The following is a 23,388-nucleotide window of genomic DNA, read 5'->3' as shown; positions in this document are numbered from 1 at the left end:
TTGTCACCACTGACAATCAGTAAGGACTATACTGCAAGTAGAGTTGGCATTTTATTTTTAATCATAGCACTTTACTGTTTCAATACTTTTGGTAGTAAAACACAGCTGATCTCACGAAAGTGAAGTGGACAAATAGAGCTAAAACAGTAGTCCCATATAATCTTGATTAAACAGAATCTTTAATCAAAAATATGACCCACTTTGCCCAGCGAAGTTTTGCTGATTGCAGTGCTATGCTTACAGCTGCGCTTGTATTTCCAACTGCGCCTCAGTGAAAAAAAACACTGATTCTATTTAAGAGAGTAGTCCCTCGCGAAAGTTTCCGCGGGAAAGTATCATCTCTGATACGATGCGCTCTTTGCGCAAACGATTGTAATACACCTTCGAGGGATGCACGCTCCGCGATCCTCGTAAAGGGTCGAATGGAGGAACGAGAAGAGACGGCGAAGCGCATTGCCGGAAAAAAGCTCGCTGGCGAACACAGGAGGCGGCAGGAGGTGCAGGAGGTGGAGGAATAGAAGGAGGAGATACACACAGAGCGGCAAACGCGCGAGAAAGAAATTCCTATTACTTTGGCCCCGGCGACGTCTACAACCCTGCCGCTCGCGTCTTCCTCTTCTTCCGCTTCCTGCTTGCACCCCTTCGCCGCCGCCACTGTCGTCGTCGTCCTCGTCGTCGTCGTCGTCGTCGTCGCCGTCGCCGTCGCCGTCGCCGTCGCCCTCTCGTCGGTCTCTCCCCTAGGAAGGGGGTGCGCTCGATGCACGCATGTGCCAGGGCCATTCTATCGATTTCTCTGTTTCGCGTGGTAGTCACGAGGAGGCGTACCCGGTTTTGTCGCGCCGTGCTCTCCCGCCGCACTGCATCGCGCCACCCAAAACAGCCTCGCGTACTCGGTCGTCGCCACCAGGTTCCTTTTCAAGGTTAACCCCTACGTTAACCCTCGCTCGCCACCTACGCGTCGAGACCGAGGTCGTTGTCCACCCCAACGTTGTTGTGCCGTCCTCGCGAACGCGAGCGAGACTCGCGTGTGCTACGATTGTGCGAGTGACGGTTTCCCGTGCGAAGGAGCACTCAATTGTACAGACAACACGAAGCCGGAGCGGCCACTTTCGCTGGAGTCGTGCCGGGAAGAGCTCAAAGCCACCCCCGAGCAGCAGAATCACAACAGGATCCATCATTTCCGGTAAGGCTCGATAAACGCTTCGACGGAACGCTGTGTTTGATTAGAGTTGGAAACTGTAACAAATTCAGATTTCGATGAATTCTTTCGTGCTTCATCTTCAACGATAGGAACGCGAGGAGTCAAGTTGTCCTCTTCCGCGTTTCGTGATTGAGAATCGTATCCAAAATTGAACTTGTCGAAGTTGGATCGGTCGGAGGATGAAAACAGGCGGTCATTGTCGTTGACGAACCGACGAGCCTCGAATAAGATTTCTTCGAGTTATGTGACGCTTCGTGCACGCAATACTAGGTGCTGTTTGACGAAGGCGACGCACGTTTTTTAGTTGCCACGCATTAGCGCTTGTTAGCGGTGGAAGAATTCCTTTTCGCGCGACGATACAGAAAGGAGAGCGATGAATAAATATTCAGTCCTTGGGATTTCAGAGTTTGTCTAGCGGACTGCGTCGGTTCTTGTGCGAGAGAAATTTCGGCTTGATGATTATTGGGAGAAGCGCGTGTCTTCAGCGAAATGGAAAATGACGTATGTATCTTTCCAAGACTGAGTCTGCTGTTCAAACCAAGATCAAGTCCACTGTCCTTCGTTCGTTTACACAGTACTTTAATATTGTAATCTTCGATGGCGATTATAATATTCTAGACTCGTATTATTCATTAAGAGATTTTTTTAAAGAAATTCTTATTTATCCACTTAAATCATCCATCAAGGTTTAGCACTAACTCATTTTCCGTATTCGTCGAAGTTATTCTATGGGTTTCGTTACTCTGTACAGTTTTCCCAATCGATGCGGTTCAGCAGCATTGTTAACAACAAAATTCTCGCCGCATACAATGATTGAGTGCGGCAATTTTTTTCCGGAAAAATTGCGTTATGTTACGAATTGCGAGTACGAGACTGCACAGTAAAAAAATTTATGTTAAATTCGACACATTTTACATATCCCAAATGGTCCACTCAAATATTTGTGTTAAGTCAACATTATTAGTAGGAAAATTGCAATGCGTGAAAGCAAATTTTATGTAGAAAAATTAACATATTTATAATGTTAAATTGAAGGAAATGTTTACTGAAGGAAAATGTTATTTTTGAACGATTCGCACAATGTTGCACTGCGCGTTATCCTCGCATTCAAAAATATACGGTATCTATTGTAAAATGAAATCCTTTCTATTACATATAAAATCTGTTACTTTAGCATTTGTATTATAGCTGCTTATAATTTTAACATATAAAGTTCGATAACTCAACAATAATTTCTTAAATTTACACATCAATATGTTGCGTTTTTAACATACAAATTTTCCCAAGCACAGTTTTAAAAGAAATATAAAACACTTTTCGCCATGTGCGAACGCAATCGCGCACCATCATCGCACAACATCACTCGACAATGCCGCTGCTGATTTTTTACACGAATGATTTTTCCTTCCCCTTGCCACGTTGCGGTACAGGTGCCATTATCTTCCGTCGTGCATGGATAATCTAAAGAACCGTTTCAACCCTGCAGGATCAATGAACGCGCGATGCATTGGACAACGCGCGGCGAGTAATCCAAGCATTAAATTACGCGCGAATATTCGCGTATCCTGAATGAAGCTTCTTCGCGTCTTTCTTTTCTCGCCCGTCGCTTTTTCTCCCTTTTTCTGTCCTCTCCCGGTCGATTCGTTGCAGCATCGCTCATTTATCCAGTCTTTTAGCACCCCCGCCTCGCTCTCACCCTCGTACCTACGTGAAGCTCGTGCTCTCCGATGCTGGGGTAATTCGAGAGCAATTTGAATTGACGTGGCGCGCCGTCAGAGGAAAGTAATTACAGGCTGGCGAGCTCGCTGTGAGAGAGAAAGAGAGAACGAGCGAGAGATAGACAGAGATAGAGATAGATAGATAGATAGAGAGAAAGGGAGAGGGAGGGAAGGAGGGAGATCTCACCGCCAGAATTGTACGATACATGTTCGCTGCCACCACCTGTCCGCCTGTGTGCGTAATCTATGCGAGGAGTACACGCGACGCACGTGCGCCCGACTCGTAGTTGGCTGCGCGTATATTGCAGTTTGCGGTAACGTTGATTAAAATTACTATGCAAATTAGACGGAACCGGGAGTGAGAGAGAGAGGGGGGGAGGGAGAGGGAGAGAGCGGGGAATGCGCGCGAGCACCGGAACGGAGAGTAGGAAGTAACGCAAAGACTCGTGCTCTCTTCAGGCTCGGATCCTCAGGGTGGCGCGGAGGGAGAGCGACACTACCGCGGGGAGACAGCCGGTAGCATGGTCGTTAACATTTTTAGTGGCTCGCCTATGAATTTCGTCGCTGTCCGCGCGACGATAAACGGCCGTGCTTAAACGATGCCGTGGTGCAGATAAAAAGTCGTCTTAATCTTCCGCAACCGGCTGTAATTCGGTTGTTTAGCTTTAATTAGATGCGTGAGCGATATTAAATGTTGGATTTTTTAATTGTTTATTTTAATTGTTGAACGCGTATGTTGTAATATGAAATACACGCATAGAGGGGGAGAGCTACGATAACATAGAGATGTAATATTATAAAAATGTTAGGTTGTTGCATAATTTCTGTCTTTTTTCGAGCGCTTATCTTTGACGCGCAATAAATTATTACTAAATTTGGTTTTGAACTTTGTTTTTGTTGCTAGGTTGGTTGCATACTATCTTTGTATACTACGTAGCAGTTCAGAAACAAATCTAATAATAATTTATTGCGCATCGAAGATAAGCGCACGAAATACGACAGAAATTATGCAACAACTTAATATTATATCGTAAACATTTTTCTTTTCTCACTGGCATACATGCGTAATGTGTATCTCAGACATTGATCAAGATCAGGAAAATTCTTGGCGCTATTTATTACGTAAAGAAATGACTTCTCTTCCGTGCAGCCCCGATGATAAAGTCACATGCTTGCGGGCAGGTGCGTTTCTTTCCTCGTCGCTTTGACACACTCCGGGTTTTCTCCGATGCCTATCTCTCGAAAATCCAAGAATGTAGGAACATTTTTTAATACTAATCTGAAGGCCGGTGAGTGCCATCGATTTCGTGGAACGCGCGTCCCGTCCCTCCCCGTCGAATTGCGCACTCGCTCGCGAGGAATGCATCTTCCCGCTCGAGAGATCGAGAGGAATACATGGCGATTCCCGAGCGCGAGTGGCTGGCGCACGCAGCACGAGGGTAAGCTTCACCCTCGAGGCATGTGCGCGTAGGGCAGGCGAATTGATCGCGTTGGGGTAGAATCATCCATCACCGAGTGACAGCACCGGGCTACCTATCCTATCCCGTCTCTCTTCGTCCTTCGTCCCCTATTCTGCGTCTCCTTCGGCGGGAGGAACAGACAGGGATCGGGAGCAGGAAGGAAGGGTGAATGTATTCGAAGCGGCGAGGGAGGGTGGCGGCCAACGGTGGCGGCCTCCAGCGACGGGCGACGAAGCAAGCAACCCTCTCGACAATACTCAAACTGATCCCACGGGACAACGCGCACTCTCTCTCTTTCCCTCTCTCATTTAACGATGCCAGGTACTACTCCTTCTCCAATGCTACTCGCTGCTATCCGCTCGCACTTCTCCGCAACGAGCTGCCTACCCTTAATCGTCGTGCTGCCGCCGGCCGCATTCTCGTGCCTCGTCTCGAGATACTTATTAATCCGGGCTTCTCGCAAGCGCTGTTACGGCGAGCAGCCGAACGAACAATTCTGCTGAACGCTGGCATCAGCGTTTTATATCGCCGCGATTAGCGTCTGACTACCGCAAACTCTTCTCCGTGCGCTTTTCCTCGCTCGTGCGCGTCGCCGAATCGTTATCGACTCGCTACGAAGCGCGGTATGCGTCTTACCCGTCCCGATAGCGTAGGTACATTAAGGGTAGATATCGACCGTTTTAGCGTCACGTGTAATTACGGCGTGCTACCGGCGCGCCCAGTAAATTCTCTGGTAAGTAATTTATCTACGTAGTTTACGAGAACAGTAAGCAAAGGGACGTTATTATTGGCGTCATTATTAATGAGCAAAAGTCCATGTTCTTTTATTGCTTGATTAAGGTTGTTTGCTGCAGGATATAATTTTCCATGAAAAGGAAATTTTCCATGAATGGAACTTGAAACAATATTTATTAAACTGGTCAAAATGATACACGTAAACGTGTAATTTTCAACTTATATGGGCAAAATGCATCACATGATATACTTAGTTTGCAGTCGACGCTTGGAGCAGAGGGTTAATAAAAAAACACGGACTTTTGCTCGCCGAGAACAAGCTACATCGTCCCACGGCGCTCATCGCGGCGCGATCACCCCGGGCGCCGCGACTGGCTCTTTAAAGGGATGCAAATACAAGGAAGCGAAGCGCGGGTAAACGGTTACGTCGTGGATTACGCGCCACTTGTCGCTCGATGAACAATGAATATTCAGCTCCGACTCTTTTTCGCTCTCTCTCTCTTTCTCTCGTCGCGATCTCACGGAAGGACGATAATAACGTTACCGTATCATCGGGGCCCGCACGGCGCATTACTCAGCTCCAGGTAATCGCATCAGCGATTCCGGCTCAGCCCCTCCGGCTACCGCCTCCTTGTCCTACGCTACCGCAATTTTCTCGATCACGCGACACAAAGGGCGGAAATCAATAATACGGAAAGGCTCCTATTTCAGGCCGATCGTCTATTCTTAGCTGACGCGTCCTCATATTTTCTATTAGTGTCCAGTCGAACTGATTGCAATTAGATTGCACAATTAGTGTCCACTTGATAACTCGGAACGAAAGACCATTGCACGTGCGGCTGATTCGGAAGTCTGCCTCTCTCTCGCATTTCTCACGTAGATTTTCGCGTCGATTGCTGAGAATACATGGACCATTGTCGCCTCAACAATCTGCCTTGAGGGACACGCGTTTTATGCCACCGTAGAAGACGTTCTTCAAATTGTCGTAGGCAATTGGGATGGTGGCTGATCGTGTGAGTTACTCACACTCTACTCACAACCGACACCTTGGAGGAGGCCGCGGATATTAGATACGTGCCGCCGATGCGGCCCTGCACTCCTGTAATCTTGAGGCAATATTTGCACGCTCTGAAATCCACCCCGCGGGCAATATTCACGCGCTCGCTCCCTCCGCCCCCTCCGTCACGTTACTCTATCATACCGCCTACCGATGATTTCGCGCGCGCGCGTGCGGTTACTGCGTAATAGAACCGCCGTCCCACGCGGAATACCAACGTGAATAGTGTCTAAGGGATGAATCCCTCAAATTTAGCCTTCGAATTTGGGATCCTTTGATGAAACTGTCGACACAGTTGCGCCGACTAATCGATGGGCGCCGTCGGATTTAAACGTTCTTCTATAGTTTGCACTTGGATTAGCGCCGCGATTTGGATTAGTGTCACGTGCGCCAGGGATTCTAATTCACAATAGAGTCATCAAATCGATAGACGGCGCGGCTATCAAAGACTCGGAAGAGGACATTTGGAACTCTGCCAGACGGTGGTACCAACAAAGAGCGATCGATGGTGGCTTTCGGAGTGACTCGCCCGATTATTTCGTGCGTTTCGATAGCACGAAACGTTAATTATATCCTTGGTGCACAACTGCATAAAACGCGAGGAGGAGTCGCAGTTTCGGTCCGTTGACAGCGCCGACACGGGGGCGTTTATCGCACGGCGGGCGTGGGAGGCGGAGGACGCACATGTGCGTTTTACATACGTCTCAATTATGCGCTATTCGTTGCCTGATAATGTATTTAGGAACTGCTGTCGCGTAGGGGGCGACGAGGCGACAACGTTTAATGCGAATCTTGTCTGTCGTAAATCGTCAATCGAGTCGAGCAACGTCGTCATCCTCGATTCGATCTTGACGTGTAATATGATTATCTGACGCGCAATATACGGCAGTAGCATGAAACGACAATCGGGGCAGAAGCAAATCTCTATGCTGGTTTGATTAGCGACTTTAATTGGTCGCAAGGTTCACCAACGTCACGCTGCGATCTTCCTGGAAGCGATAAATCAGTGTGAACGGGGTATGATTATTACGTACCAATTGCAGATTTTATTTTATTTTATCAAAATTATACGGGCGTATTCAAATGGAATGAAATATAGGCAACAATGACCGTGTTGTAAGTTTTACTTGCTTATATAATTTTGATTAGACTTACAATTATTAAATGTATGCAAACGGCGCGAAAAGATGATTTTTCAATACTTTTTTTTCCCTCATTTGTGTCGAGATTCAATCTATAATCGATCCTATAATGTATCCAGCCGGTTAGTCGCGCTCTGCATAATTTGCGTCGACGCGTGCGAGGTGATCTGTTTCAAACGCCCTACGAACAGGCCCTTTTGAGGTCGGTGCTGTGCGCGCTGCATGCGAGGTGAGAGAGCATTGTGATCTCGTAATGGACCAATATTTGCGATACGCATGCGAGGGTTACCGCGGCTTATACTCGGAACCCTCACGGACCAACACGTCGCCGGGGTTTATAATGAAATAATTACGAGCGAGAGGCGCGTCGACGTCCGGTTTTCCAACACTGCGAGATTTCTCAATTAAAGGTGGAAACTCGCAGTTTGCACGAAGATGCAATTGTGTATTACAGCCGCATCAATTTTGCATATTCAAAATTCATATTTTGTTTGTATGTTTTATGTTTTGTGTATACGTATATTCCATATTTTATATTTATCTTCTTAATTCATTCAATATTAACGATATATTAATATTGAAATATTAATGACATATTAATGTTAAAATACCTTGTTAAAAATTGCTGATTCCTTCAGACTTTCCATTGATGATTCTGGAAATACCGTGAATGCGATAGGCAGAATACAACGCGCGACATCTGCGCAAACAAATTTTTGTTACTGTCAAGAGAAAAAATTTAAATAATGGCCGGATCTCTGACAATGTCCGCTCGAAATTCCAGTGAAAGCGAGACCAACTCTCTCTCTTTCTCTGTCTCCTCTCTTCCCCTAATGCACGTAACACAGGATTAGGATATGTCAGGAAGAACGAACGTGTGAAAGTGCATGCCTGGCGGTTGGCGAACGATACCAGGCCATTTTGGTCGGTCACGTCGAACCTGTCGACTTGTTGAGCATGGTTGCGCGTGGGACGATGGTTCTGTGGGTCGGCTATTCATATGAAGACGTAATTGGGCCGGTTGACAGTTTCCGAGTCACTCATTTGACGTGTGACATGATTCAGAAGCGTCGAGTCGTTGTCACATCTTCAATTGGCTCCTCCGTTCGAGCAATCAGCGACCAACAAGAATCGCATCGCCTCCGTCATCTTCGTTCGCCAGCGCCCGTCTTTGTCGCATTGCTCTTTGTTTGCCACTTCGAACCTTGTTTGCCTCGTCCGCCGACTGCCCCCTTTCCTTCCGCGATGTACTTGAGCAATTCCTCACGCATACGCCCGCTTGATGCGCATAAGTGACTATTTGCTCCAGATTAAACGCGTCCATCGACCGCGGAACGCAGAATATTTCGAACGTCGTGAAAATTGCGCACACCAACAATTTATGCAGTATTCCAACTATTTAACACATTTTCGGCAAGTGTAGTTTAACCGATTTTAGAGAAACGCCAACTAGATTACCACGATTACCGTAATATGTCTATATGTAATCATTTTCATAATTTTAAAAAATATATATATCAAGTGATTTGTAAATACACCTTGATGCTCTTCTATTATTATTAAACAACCGTTATCTTGCAGATGTTTGTAGATACCTGTGCGTTATAATATTATTCTCTGCACATTTATTGTCCGATCACGTTCGTAGTGACGGAAGAGTGTTGAAGTCACTAATCATCTCTCATAAATTTCCCAGCAGTTCACAGAGTTTCACATCGATTTATCTTTGCACGCTACGGCAGGAAGCTGATACGTCGTCGTCGCAAATCCGGTCACGACTATTACAGAACAAACGTCCCATTGACATTTGGCGTTGGCCGGTTCCGCGTAATGCACGAGCGCGGAAATACCGTAACAGCCTGCGGGAATCGCGGCCGGCGAATTATAATAGAAAGATTAATCGTACGGCGTAGATTCACCATATCGATACGTCGATCACATCGATCGCGGTAGGTCGCGTTCCGAGTATCGGTAACGGTACGGTACCGTCCATTTTTATGTTGTTGCACCTCGGCGACGCTGTTACACCTGTCTAACTCGACGGCAAATAGAAGCCGTACGCGATAACGAGCGGAGCGTACGAGCGGAACACGAGATTCGCTGGTGTTCGGTTCACCGCGCACTCCTCGGAATTTGTTTATCAAAGCGTTTAGTCGGAAATGATAATTCCCGGCCGGCATTAATCGTAATTATACCCGGCGCGCTAATTGCACGTCGTTAGACGGCCGCCGAGTGCCTGGCAAACAAGCGGTGTCGACATCCGCGCGTCGACGTCCGGCGCGCTCGACTTCCTCTCCGCCTGTGGTCTCCTCCTCGCGGAACGTTCTTCAATCGCCGAAGCGGAGGACACTCGACATCCGCCGTGATCTCTCGCGATTCCCCGTAAACCCGTTGCGGACCCATGACGAGAAGTCCATGGACCAAGCGGAAGCTTAACGCGGGTCGATCGGAGCTCTCGAAGCTCTCATAAACGCGCGCTCGTCCACTTCATCTCGCGCCATCATCGCACCGAGATCGATTTTCCAAGCGTGGCGTCGCCGTGCAGGACGCCCCGGTTGAGCACCCCTGCGCTGAAACCTCTGCTTGGCAACAAATCAGCATGACAAAGAGTACGGGAAGGAGGAGGTGGCGATACTCGAGCGCGTTCGGCAGGGTACACGCCGCCGGTTGAGGACCGAAGGGGTGTGTGTGGCCGGTGAAATCTGTCACCCGGATGTCAATCAATATTTCGTGGGGTTCGTACGCGCGCCCTCTCTCCCCCCGGCCAGCCTTCTGTTCAACCGCTCTTATCCATTCGTCCCCCCTGCACGCGTGTCCCCGTACATCCGTCTCTCTTGCATCTCTGGTCTCTCTCTCTTACGTGCGTGTCATGTACGTCAACCACGGCTAGATGGAGAATCCGCGAGTGCCGCGTGTGCGATCGCCGTCAACGAACGGCTGACAACCCTCCCCCGCTTCCCCCTTTACGGTGATTAATTTTCTAGTGGAAATTAATCAGAAGAAAAACATGCGGGACGAGCCGGGATGGACAATATAACGATATATATCTGGCGGTAGATGGGAATGTAACAGCCGGTCGCGTAATCGTCCCAGCGTGTTCGTAGTCGACCCCCTCGTCCCCTTGTGCTTCGGCAAACGACACGTAATGCCTAAGCGAAGTGCTCTGTCCATTAATAAATCATAACAGGTTCTTCCGATTGCGGCGCGTTAATACGCCAGACGGGCCGTGGATGTCCGACAGACGCCCGATGTGTTTCGGTTACTTCGTGACGTTCCAATTATTTTGCGATCTCGACGAGATCGACGAAGGATTCATTTAGGGAGTGAATCGTCATCTACGAAATCTGGGCTGCCTCGAGCCGCCCGGAAACGATCCTGCAATGCATTTATTCGTAATTCGAGATACAAGTGTCGCTTTTTACATAAATGCCATGATGCGAGAGAAGAGTCTCTCTCTCTCTTTCCTTTCGCACGCGATTAAATTAATCCCGCGTTTCGCAACCTTTTCGTGCTCGAGTGGCTTTACGTCGCGTCATTGCTCGTCAATATCAAAAATAGCTGCCAATCGATGATAATTAATACCCTAAGCGAGCTAGGATGGAGGACCCTCGACGTCGTGCGGGGCTGCGCGGGGTGGAAAGAGGGTGGCAAGTAGGGCTCATGATTTTACCGTGATGCGGGGCGACCAGACGCACTTCACATTCGATTCCGCGTCGACGCCGACGTCGACGAACGCGCGTCGACGTTCTCCCCATCATGGCCATCATCATCATCATCGTCGGGCTAGCCGGCTGACTCTCTCCTGACTATCTCTGCGCGCCGCGGAATATTACGAGAATTGCCGGGGGAACAGACGGCGGGGGTAGACGGGGGATGCGTAAGGGCTGCTGCCGCGTGTTACCCATGCGCGTCCCTCAAAATAGAGTTACCAAACTGTAACTACGTTTCGATGCATTAATGCGACGTGGGGCCCGGGTAGAGTCGCCCCCGACCGGGAACTTTGTCGGAATTCATGGCGGTGTTGCGCTGTAACGAATCGATCGCGGTTACATCGTTCCTCGCGACGACGTTGCGTCGCCGAGAGGAACACAGCCGTTTACAGCGGCATAACGTTTCGTCTCTCTCTCTCTCTCTCTCTCTCTGTCTCTTTCTCTATTTCGCTGCAATCGGGAAGGTTGCAACGAAGGAATGGACCGGGAGATGTGAAGCGAGGCGTCGTGAAGCGGACTCGGGATATATTGACGCCGATCCGCTTACGGGGACACATCTCGCTTCGGAGCTATCCGAGAATGGGGAGATAGAGAACGAGATAGGATAGAGGGACGCGATTAGGATTTATATTTCTGACGGATTTCCGTGATGCGTGGAAATGTGGCGCATGCAACTGTAATGCACGCCGTGTAAATCTATTAATATATTAACTGCATTGTAGAGAGAGAGAGAGAGAGAGAGAGAGAGAGAGCCAGGGTAAACAGGGCGGTGGGATAATCCACATAAATGCATGAGGGATGTGTTACATGATTATTGTTTTTCAAATAGCTTACATATGCGTGCTTTTGTAAATTTTTCTCGTCTCATGTCCAATTCTTTGCTTTGCAATATTCTGCGCGCACGCATAAGAGGATTATTCTATGATGTTTGATATACCGGCTCATGCGTAAGAGTCGTGGAAGCACAATTTGTTTTGTACTTTATTCATTATTAAATCTTCATGAGAAAGTCTAGAATCATTTCAGCTTGCGAGCTTTCGGTATTCCTATTCTACATTTTTACCGTGTAAACAACGACGGTAATTTGATCGAGACACACTGCATACCTGCATCTTTTTTTCGGATATACAGGGTGAGGCACCTAAAACAGACCACCTGAATATCTCGGCTGTTATTGATGATAGAAAAAAATGTGTCAGACCAAACTTGCATGGTTTCGACGGACACATAATTTGTTGTAAATAGTTTTTTATTAGGTGAACGCGTAGAGGTCATATGAAGATCAACTTCGTTTTTCGCCAATTTACCGAGCGAAATTCACGCGGCGAGACGGGAATTAAACGACTAAATGCAGCGTTAAAAATACGTTCGCGCAATAAGTCATTTTTGCTTTTCTGCTTCACTGACAATGCAATAATGTATGCATACACTAGAATTGGTGTTTTAAAATTACTGCTATATATAATATGTACACTGAGAAAAATTTCCATCGGATAACCGATTAAATAGTGTTTCCAATTATTAATTTTGTTTAAATGATTAAACCGATTAAAATGATGGATATGTCCGATCATCTTCTTTGTCTTAATACAATGTAGTCGGATATATCCGTTTGTTACTATGTAATTGATTATCCGATTAGATATTTTTCTCAGTGTATGTTCTTAAGAACAGTGTTATTCTTCGTAAAAGAGAAAGTCGAGAGAATGGAGAGCGCAGAGATGATCACAGAGAAATATGGTACACATAGTTTCTCACATAAGAAAATACAGATATTCAATTCACAAGTCGTATCCTCAAAAGCGACTTTACACGCGGAAAGTCTATTCAGCGATGACATATACATACATATAGCGGTGTGTCATTCATCTGCCATATTGCTCGGCGCCGTCAACGACGATGACGATGACGGCACCGCGGAGAGCAAGAAGAAGCGGGTACTCGGGGGATCCTTTCTTCTTCTCGAAGCGTCATTTCCTCGATGCCGGAGCAGCCCTCGGCTGCATCGAGCACAGAGACTGTGCGGGGGCGCAGTCGGGCTACTTTGATCGCCACTAAACATTTTCACTACCTTTCTTCCCCGAGCAGCCGACCCCTCGCCCTACCTTGCCATTGCCTTGCCTTGCCTTGCTGAACTAAGCTGCAGCTATTTACGGCGCGATGGCGATGGAGGTGGTGGCGGCGGGTGGTTGCATTGCCCGCTACCAACTAATTACAGCGCGGATCAAAGAATTCATCGACGTCGCTCCGCTCCGCGTCGCGTCTCACCGCGTCGACGCGCGCGTAGCACGGGAGAAGCGCAAAAACGGAGCCGAGGGTGCAAAAGGGGGCCCCGTACTCGAGCCCTTACGTTTCACGTAAAGCTCAGGGTCTATGTGGGGCGCTCGTACTCACACCGGGGAAACGCGTCGCCATACGTTTCCATTACTCTCGTACGCAGCGAGCTCTGCAGTCTCGCTAGCTGCACCGAGGCTGCAAGGAGAGAGACAGAGAGAAAGAGGAAGGGAGAGGAAGAGGGAGAGCGAGCTCAGATAAATCCATTTTCATGCAGCTTGTTGTTTGCGAACTTGAATACATGGAGCCAAATTGCACGGATTAGAAATCGATACTGAGAAAACGCTTTGACCGGATCGCGGTACCAGCTGCGATCAGGGAACCGAAGCTTGAGAAGAGTTTGCGAAGAGGATCGTTACGACGTCAGTCTACAGTTACGTTCACTCACGCGGGCTTTTTTGTCCGAGTACACTTGCGTCTTTAAAGATGGAAAGTCATGAGAAATCAGCAACATAGGGTCTCTCGTTGACGCTTGACGAACGCACAAAAACATTGAGAGAGAGAATATCTCTCCCCTTTCGAGAGTTCCAGCCTCGTTTCGATTCGCTTCGCTGTCAATCCAGTTTTCACATCTGTCTTTTTTCACTTTTTCGTCGGACAGTTGCTCTAATCAAGCATGATAGCGCATGTAAACGACTTCATATGTAGGGTGGAGAGGGAGAGGGGTGACACATGCAACAAAGCTGAGAACATTCTTCTGACTTTCCTCGATGTGACGATGCAATTTGTGGCGCGGAGACCGCGTCTCATCAACGCGATCTCTCTTCCTCTTTTTCCCTCCCTCCTCTCTTTCTCTCTTCTTGCAAGAAATCCACTGGGCAAATAGTGAAAACAGCATGGAGAAGAAGAAGAGAGTTTCCAGTTCCAAAGTATCGAGTCTCGATACTTTGGAACTGGAAAACTGAAATTTGGATATCGAGTATCCAAAGACCAAACTCCGACGCATCAAAGCAGGGATGCTTCCTCTGTCGGAAAATTAGGCCGCGTGACGTCTTTGAGAATCCTCCCCTCGTTCCTTTAACGTCGCCGACTATCAGCATGGACTACTCCGCAATTCCGCATCGACAGTAACGAGAACATTCCGCATCCCGGTAAAAAAACAAAATTACTTCTGCGCGCTCGTCGGAGCGCGAGCGAGTCGTGGGTTCGTCTTTGAGACTCCGACGAGATTGAGAAGAGTTGCCTACCTTCCCGCTCATTCCTCCTTTTCCTCTCCCTTTTCCTCTCACGACCGATACGCGCTCGAGGATTACGAATTCATGAAAAAAACAAGCGCACTCATTACACTCTTGTCGTGGGGGTGGGCAGCTTCTCTTTTTCTTTTTTATCTTTCCTCTCTTTGTTTTTCCGCCCTCCGCCCCGCGGCCCCCGTACGCGCGAGCGAACGCATAATACTTTATGCCGCGTACTCGAGCGTCGTCGTTCCGTCAAACGACAAAGACTTTTCGGCCGAGCGATCGTTGCCTCCCGGTTTGCTCCTCCATCCATCTGTACGGAAATTAGCGTGCAAACGACGGCCTATAGATGGAATTGGGCAGGAGGGGTGGAAGTAGGGGCGGGACGAGGAACGAGTGGATTGCGTTCGACGTATGTACACGCACGCAGACTGTCGACGGACGTGAAGGAGCGCGACCCCGAATTCGTAATGGGATTTTCGTGAAAAGGGAGGACAGAGGGTGAAAGGAGAGTCTCTTTCGTTTTCTGGCCAGCCGTCCTCCGCGATGTCACAAAGTATAATACGAACTAATTACCTCGTCGTCGTCAAAGCTGCACTCGACTGCCACTGGGGGACAATAAGTGGGCACTTTCGCGAACTTTTCTGCATACGTGGCATCGGAAGCGAATTTGACGTCCGACACGAGAGAGGACAAAGAGAAATAGAAGAGCGGACGGGGTAGGAATCGACGGACGAGCACGCGCGGAATCTGGAGCAAAGAAGGAGTGAGACAGCAAGAGAGAAAGAAAGAGAAAGGAAAAGAACAGTCAGCAGCGGAGGACCGTCGAGAACGACAGAGAATTCGCAAAAGAGTGTGGCAAAGGAAGACGAACGGAAGAAAGGCACGACAAGGACGGAAAGAGCTTCCTTTCGGCTGATTAGACCTGCGATACGAGAGAAGTTGGAGATAAGAGAGCGGGCGTACCTACGCTACAAAGCCTCGCCCTACCACCCAACCACCCTTCCTCTCGCTGTTCCCTCGCGCGCTCTCTTTAGCGTATAGAACACCGCGCGCGCACAGGGGACATATCAAAGCAGGTACCATCATCCAGCCACGATGACCATCGTGCGAATCTCCAAAGGAAAAACACTGTATAATTAGCCTCTTCAAAGTCCCCTACCCTCTCCATCACCCGCACTTCTACTCTCTCCCTTTTGGGCCCCGTTTTGCGTCAGTCGGAGGCGCGTTCGACGACGTTATCGCAGCGTACCTCTCGTACTTGAAGGAGAAAGAGAGAAGGAGGGCAGTCAGGGGTGGCAGAGGGACGAGAGGAGAGGGTGCGTACGTGCGCACCGGAGAGTACCAGGATCTGTCTCTCCCCTGTTGTCGTCGGCGTCGCCGGTCGGTTCTTTCTTGCCGTGAAATCCGACGCATGTACGGGCCGGGAAGGACAGAAGGGTGGGCCCGTGCGGGGGTGGCGGCTGGGGACGCGGCGAAACTTCAAAGCCGCCGAAACGATTGTTCAGCGGCGCTCCCGCGCGCGTGTGCCTCGAGAGGCAGGCGAAGGGGCGCAAGCACTCGCGAACCCAACTCGCGCGCCCACCCCTTTGATTACCTCTGTACTGGTCTCGTCTTCCCTCTTTCTCTTCTACGCTTTTCTTTTTTTCGCGAGATCCTCTCTGGACAGGGGGAGAACTCGCGGAGAGCCAATGGAGAACGAACCAAAGCACACCGGAAAACGCACGCGGAAGAAAATCGTCGAAGGAGCGTCGCGATGAGAGGCGTCGCACAACGCCGGACGGGTTCATTGATATCACGAGTACTCGCTTGACCCCGCTCGCTTCGGCACGAGTACGAAACATGGGTAATTAGTGCGTAATCGAGTCCCAATCCTCAACCTCTTCGTTCTCTCAAACAGAGAAAATTTCCCAGAGAAATTATTCCTAGCATGAGAGAAGAATGTCTCTTTCATATTTGTATGCATGTCTTTCGCCTCGTCACGAGATTGACTCTCACGCAAAATTCGCGTAAGTCTATGGGAAAGCACAGGCGATTGTGTATTTATGCGAGTCCCAAAGGTCCAGAAGTCATGGCGAGACTATTGGTGGGTTGGAGCAGCCACCCGTGAGTTTCCTCGTAAGCTTCAAAGGCTCGGTGGTCCCTTAATGCCGTGCCTCGAGTTGAGTGTCACTATCCATCATAACGTGTTCATAGGCGTGTTCCTGCAAAGACTCCATGAATGCCTAAAATCTTGGAATAATCCGATTTAGGTAAACTTCGCGTCATGTGTCTTCCCATGTAGCTCTCGCTACCTGCCGAGCCGGTTTGTCCAGCGAGTCGATACTCGTCGACCGTTCGTCGATGCTCATTACTGAGGCTGAGTGCCCGTGATCATAACTCGCGCAGTATCGCTCGTGAGAGGCGGTCCTCATTCGGCGAGCGTGACCGCGACAACAACCACTATCGCCGAGAATTACGAGCGTCATTACCATCGACCAGAATAATGCAGCATTGGTCCAGGTCTCCCCATATCTTGAGAGATACCTGAAGAGTTCCCATCCTTCTCCGATTTGGAGTGAATCTGAAGAGCGTTATGCGCCCGACAACGCGACGATGAGCCGCGACTAATTGCACTCGTAATATAATAATTAAAATTTTGACACATTTGGCCAAGTGAAATAATTTCTCCCCATTCCTCTCCTTCTTATATTTGGCCATCCTGCCCGATCGTTGTTGATTCATTTAACGAGCTGATTTTATTTTGACAAGTTTTTCGGTGATTCAGAGTTTGTCTCTCTTTCGTTCGAATGCTCGATTCAAGATCTGCGACTGAATTCGGGACTCTCTGTGTCCTCTCTCGCGTTCTCGATTATACGACGCGTATAACGGCGACACTTGAGGGTTATTAATTACGGCAGGCTCTCGTTTTTGCGAGGACGTCTGGTCTCCAAGAGTTTGCTTACACGACTTTGCACCATGCGTCATGCGATCTGGTACTTATTGCGCACAATCTTGATTAAATTCCTTTATTCTATCATCATAAATTCATTATTAGAAAATATCACAACTGTACTCTGAGAAATCTGCAACAATGTCGATTCCATTCGATACATATCGAAGGAATGCATTTCAAATCTGCCACGATTATCACTTAAATTCCCAACTCGCTTATTATCCTGAGTCAGAATCAAACAGATCATCAAAGATTGTGAATGCGCTTTGAAGACCGAGATTTGACTAATGAGAATGCCTGCTGCATTACGATTGGTAGCCTCCCTGCAGATCGCAATCTCAATCCCCAACACATGGTCTTGATCGGACCTTAATGTCTCTTTCTATCGCAGCGTGTGTCTTTCGAGTACACTCAAAGCTATCTCCTCACAACGGCCACGCTTCTTGTTCTCCTTTGCTCTTGCATATCGCAATCTCGCGCGATCGAGGGAATCCGCAAGATGCGATCGCGAGTACCAATTCGCGATTCCCCACCAATGGGTGACGCGGCGGCGGCACGCACGCGCCCGCGATCGAACTCGAAAAATTGGCGGCGGCTGACGGGGGACAAGTGCAGAAAGAGCCGATGGTACACGCGCGCAGCTGACGGGCGGCGATAAAAGCGAGCGTCGCCGTGCGCCGCGTGCATTTATCGCGCGCCTACGGCAGCGTCAAGCAGGACGACGGGGACCGTGGCACGTGGGAAAGCGGGAAGCACTCGCGAGGCGACTTTTGTACTACCACCACCACTTCATTGCAATCGTAAATCGGCGCGAACACGCGTCGGGACGGCGTGGACGGGAAGATAAACCGACCGCTCCGGCCGAGTTCTCTTTTTGTTCTCGTCGCGCGCTCGTCCGGCGACACCGAGAGGTCCGGAGATAAATCTCGTGTGCGCGTGGGCAGCTGCGGAGCGGTGCATCAGCTTAAAGCGGCGGCAAATGATCCGGAGGCGCCGGGAGAGGACGATTTGCCGCGGGCAAGCGACCGAGACGGATCGGAAGTGACGGCTCGGACTTACTTGAGAGGAAAATCGCATCGACGTCACTCGATCCGTGATATCGCGGGATCGTCCTCGGGGTCCGGCGGGCAAACGCGTCGCACAGAAGGTCGCAGAAACGAGAGGAAGACGATCGTCCGTACGATTGTTGGACGCGCAGCGTCAGTGAACTGGACAGTGAGCCGATAATCGGCGCGATAACTGCAGGGGCTACATCGATACGTTATCAGTGGACTGTCCGTGCAGGAGCGGGGAAGAGGAAGAGAACGAGGAAGACGAGAGCATCGAGAATCACGCGGCCGATGTGCCCGGCCGCCAACATCGATGTAATCTAATCGAGTCCGGCCTGTCAGGTGAGAATCATCGAGATAACGAGAGAGAGAGAAGGAGAGAGGAGGGAAGAGAGATGCAGTGCCCGCCGGTGTGTTTTACCGTTATAAGCGGGTTATCGGCGTTAACCAGTTGCTACGCGATCGAATTATCTCGTCGGACGACTCGTTAGACGTGTGCTTCGGTCGTTGCCTCGTAACCGTGGAAGACAAATGTCTGTCGTAGCAATTAAAGCGCGACCACACAGATACTCATCTCAATTCAAAATTCCCACCTTCCTTCCGACGACGCGATTTGTCGACTCAATGATCCGGAAAAGTTGTACAACTACGATCCGGCAGAGCGGATGACGATCTCGTTCTTCGCGGTTGCAGCGGCGACCGTTTATTACGCCAGAAAACGTGAGACGCGGATGCAAATCGCACGCCTGCCGATAAACCTGTATCTAATCGACATTAATTAAAGCGATTAACGAGGGAAGGCCATTAACGGGCGCGCACAAGTGCGCGCGAATGCAGATAGCGATCGGGCTCGATCTCGAGATTAGCGAGCTATCGATCTCGAGATCTCGCGCGGCTTTGCGATTATTCACGGTATATTTAGCATCGACGCTGCATACGTGCACTCACACCGGCACGCACCCAGCAGCGCGATTAAATCGTGCGAACAGCCCGTACGCGCGAGTCATTCCTGGTCTTCGCGTGAAATCGCAATGATAAGCAACACCTTGATCCCTTTCGTTATATCCGTATCCCCACGAATCACGTCCACGCGGTGTCTGTAATCTCCCGACTGGCTTATCACTCGAATTCGTTTCGCACTCAATCATTCATTAGCACTCACTGTACCGGGTAGCACGCACTCGCCGATCTTTAGCGACGCTGCTCTGCGCGAATGAGAATGTCCGCTCGTCGAAAATGAAAGCCTTGTTGCTTCTTTGCCAAGCCATCGTTTGTTTTACATCGCGGAGGATGCTGCGCGCGATAAGTCTCGCGATCTTTCGTTCGTAGCAGGATATTTCCGTTGGAAAGGAAGCAGGAGGACCGACCGACCCCCGCGGGCGGGGGTGTTCCTCGAATTACCGGCGGAATTAGCCGCGGCGCGGTACATCACAATTAAATCGTAATTAAATCCTTTGGGCATGGGAGGGGGAGTAGGGAAGGGTGCGGGCGCGCAGTCCCCCTTTCGCGTATACGCGACGGTGGTAGCGGCGGCGGGCCTTGCGAGAGAGACAGAGAGAGACGACGTCGAGGGGGAGGCGGCCGCGTATCGCCGCGCCGGGGTGACAGCAGGAAATAAAGGGCAGGCCGTGCATTAGCGTCGACGGTCAAAGGGTCGCTCGAATATCGAGCGGTCGTCGGCGTTAAATTGCCATTTGTCGGTCGGGGAATGCCCCCGCTTGCACGCTCACTGTCGTCCGATATGTCCGTCCGCGTCTTGCACGCCTCCCCCTTTCGACCCCCCAATCGGCGAGATAATAACGCTCCGCGGGACGTCGCGCTTTCGATGCACCGTCGAGTACTTTTCTCCGCACCCACCTCGTGTTTCCCATTTATCATTCAGATTCCGCTTTCACGTGTGCGAGTAATCGCGCGATAGCTCGATGGAGCGTTGGAGCGCGAGAATGCGCGAGCGACGTTTTTGCGTTTCGCGTATCTTGAGTGAGATGGATGTATGTGAAGATTTCGAGAGAAAGAGGAAGAGAGGGAAAAGAAGGAAGTGAAGATGAAATTCATCAATGAAGATGAGGTTCATTATAAATGAATTGCTTCTTAACTTAAATTCGGATATTTATATCTTCACTTCAAGCTAACTTTCGATTAATATTTCATCAAATAATTTCGCAAAGGGCGAATTACGCTATTTTACGCTATTTTATTATAATTACGTTTCGTTTAATATGATATTTCCATTCGACACCGACACACAAATATAACAAAAAACTGTAAAAAGAATATCATTCTGAACGCCACTTTGCGATCAGTAATTCATTAGAGCCAGATATAACTGGCCATTGCGATACACGACCGGATGTGGACTCTTATAAAAAAGCCACCGTTATATATAAATAAATGAGTGTTGCGAGCTGCAATTTCCTGTGGAAAAAGTTTCGGGGAAAATTGACCGGGGCCGGGACGGTAAGAGTGCAGAGATAAAATTCTGGGGGCGAGGCCCGCTCCCCTCCCGGAGAACCCTCGCAAATATAGACCAGCTCCCCGGATTGTTTACCGTAGGATCGCGCTCGACGTCGGCCGAAGATTACTTTCGCCATCCTGATCGCGTTTCCGATCGAGTTCCCGGGCTGCGCGGAAAACTCGATACGAATTACCGCCCGGGGATATAATATCGGCCATTCGAGCCGAGTCGCATCCCCCCCGTTGACGCGCCAAGTGGATCCACCCCCGGCACGATCGCTTCCGTCAGTTTGACGCGCGCGCGTGGCACGCTCGTCCTCTCTCTCTTTCTCGAATCGTGTAATCGCGCGGGCTTTATTGCGGTCTTATTATCAAGACGTGGCACGACACGGGGCGCCGATCAAGGCGTCGCCAAGACGCTGACGAGACGCGGAAACCCGTACAATAATTCCGGTGTAATTTCCGCAGTCGGGAACCAGCCCCTCACGCTGGGAGATTCAGTGGGAGATTCTGCGCGATATGTAGGGTAGGGATGCTTAATCCGGCATCGATTATCTAGTTCGTCGGGTATCGAACACGCCGCAACCGTTGACGCTACCCGCGATATTAATATTCTCCGTTACAGAAGATAAAATTGGAACGGTGGCTCAGTAAGTTCAGCCGCATTATTATCGCAACTAGTTTCTCGATTCGCTGATGCAACAGTGCGCCGGCACAGTTTCCGCTTCACCTTGCTATTGGAAATTTCACCCTGTCGAGGGAGGGAGGGTAGGACGCGCCGTCGCGTTACTGGTAGCGCCATTAGCGTGCGTCAAAGGGGTGAACCGGTCGCGCGCGCGTAAAATCCACCGTGAAAACCTCCCCGGAGCACATGTGTGTGCTCGTTAAAAAACTGCACTTCCATATTATATGCCATGCATATCGGAGCTTTGCGAGCGAGCGCGTTTCAAGGGAGCGCCTTTGTGGCGTCGGTGTCGCTGCAGCGTCGGCGAGTCACGCCGGAATTTTGGTAGCGCATTCGGAAACGCTGAGAGAAAGGGAGAGAGAGAGAGACCGGTCGCCACCGAGTTCCCACATTTTCATGCAAATTCACGCCGCCGTAGCCGCGTTCTCCACTTCTCCACGACGAAGCTTCGTCCTTAACTCCGCCGCGTCTTTTGTCTCTTCACTGGCCAGAAATTAGTATTCGACGCCGCAGCCTTTTTTCGTATGCCTGCCGCGGGCCAGGCGGTCCAAGACCGACGAAATACGCGGCAGCCACGGAATCTTCTCGACGACTTTTCCCGCTTTCTCGGTGCAGGCAGCAGATGCACCCGTTGCGCGGAACGGCGTGTTGACTTGTACGTACCGCGAATGCGAATCAACGCGGTTGTTTGCCACTGTCGAGCTTGCTGCGCTAACACGCCAGCAAACTAGAGAAATGTTTGCCAAGAGAAACGTGACTGCACCACGTCGCCAGCGTTAATTAAAAAAATTCAGAAATGCGTGAACCAGAATTGTAAAGGCGAGAACCTAAACCACGGTTTAAAACGACACGTAGATTTAAATCGTCCAATTTATACTGTATGATATTATTTATATTGATCAAACGTTTCGAGCCCCTAGCGGATTCTCTTGAACGAATTGTTGAGGGATTGCAAATTTGGATTGATAAAGGGCAGATGGACTTTTGCAGTAACTCGCGACTTGTCCTTAACGCAGATTGAAATATCCTCCTATCGAAATTTACTCTCGTACAGTCTCCGGTGATTTGTGAACTAACGATTCTAAAAGAGAATGTTCCGTGAGCAGACTCCGAAGAGGTTCGAGCCGAGGTTAAGCCGTGACTTATCAAAATGCATTACCGGCCCTTTTTACCTTCGCTTTCCAGTCCTAAGTGTAGAAACGTCACTCTGTCTTTCGGAACATCGGAAGATCCGGTTATCTATCTGGGTGCCCCTTCGCAGGCCATCCGGCCATCGATCGTCATGTGGAAATATTGTCTCGTAGTCGCGTGAGGACGAGAAAGCAAGCGACCGTTTCGGAGGCTTTCGAGCGGTCGCGACGAAAGTAGGTAAATCCTTGTCAAAACAGGATTTCAAGCGCACGTCCTGGAGAGACGTGAGCCCTTATCGTTTCAGGTCTTTAGGCACGCTGGATTAGTTTTATGCGTTGACAGGTACGTCGCGCGCAGCTTGGACGACACGAATTCGAACTATCGTGACGCATATTGATGAGAGCGCCCGTTAAACCATGTAGGACTAAGAAATTGATTTTGAAACAAACAACGGCTCCCCTCCCTAAACCGGAGATCCGATGACGACGATCCCACGAAACGAATGCAGTTATCGATAGGACGGTGATGCATCATTTCAATGTGGAGTGATTTTTTATATGCAGATTTGATAAAGTTTGAAAATTGTGCTGCAGAGCGTGAAA

The 23,388-nt window shown here is 49.5% G+C and overlaps 1 protein-coding gene across 2 annotated transcripts in view; it reads left to right on the top strand.

Moving 5' to 3' along the window:
* The first annotated feature begins 815 nt into the window (after positions 1-815).
* LOC105277753 (frizzled-2) overlaps positions 816-23,388 on the top strand; it is a 75,932-nt gene continuing 53,359 nt past the window's right edge. Inside the window, exon 1 of one of the 2 annotated variants that reach the window (XM_011336351.3) lies at positions 816-1,183. The gene's annotated coding sequence lies outside the window, so the exon portion shown is untranslated. Of the gene's footprint in view, positions 1,184-18,133; positions 18,859-23,388 lie in introns of those variants that run through there. The other variant, XM_011336353.3, reaches the window with a different exon arrangement.

The sequence above is a fragment of the Ooceraea biroi genome, chromosome 12, assembly GCF_003672135.1.
Source record: "Ooceraea biroi isolate clonal line C1 chromosome 12, Obir_v5.4, whole genome shotgun sequence".
Taxonomy (NCBI): domain Eukaryota; kingdom Metazoa; phylum Arthropoda; class Insecta; order Hymenoptera; family Formicidae; genus Ooceraea; species Ooceraea biroi.
The sequence above is the reverse complement of the archived record's forward strand: the minus strand, read 5'-3'. Positions and strand labels throughout refer to the sequence as shown.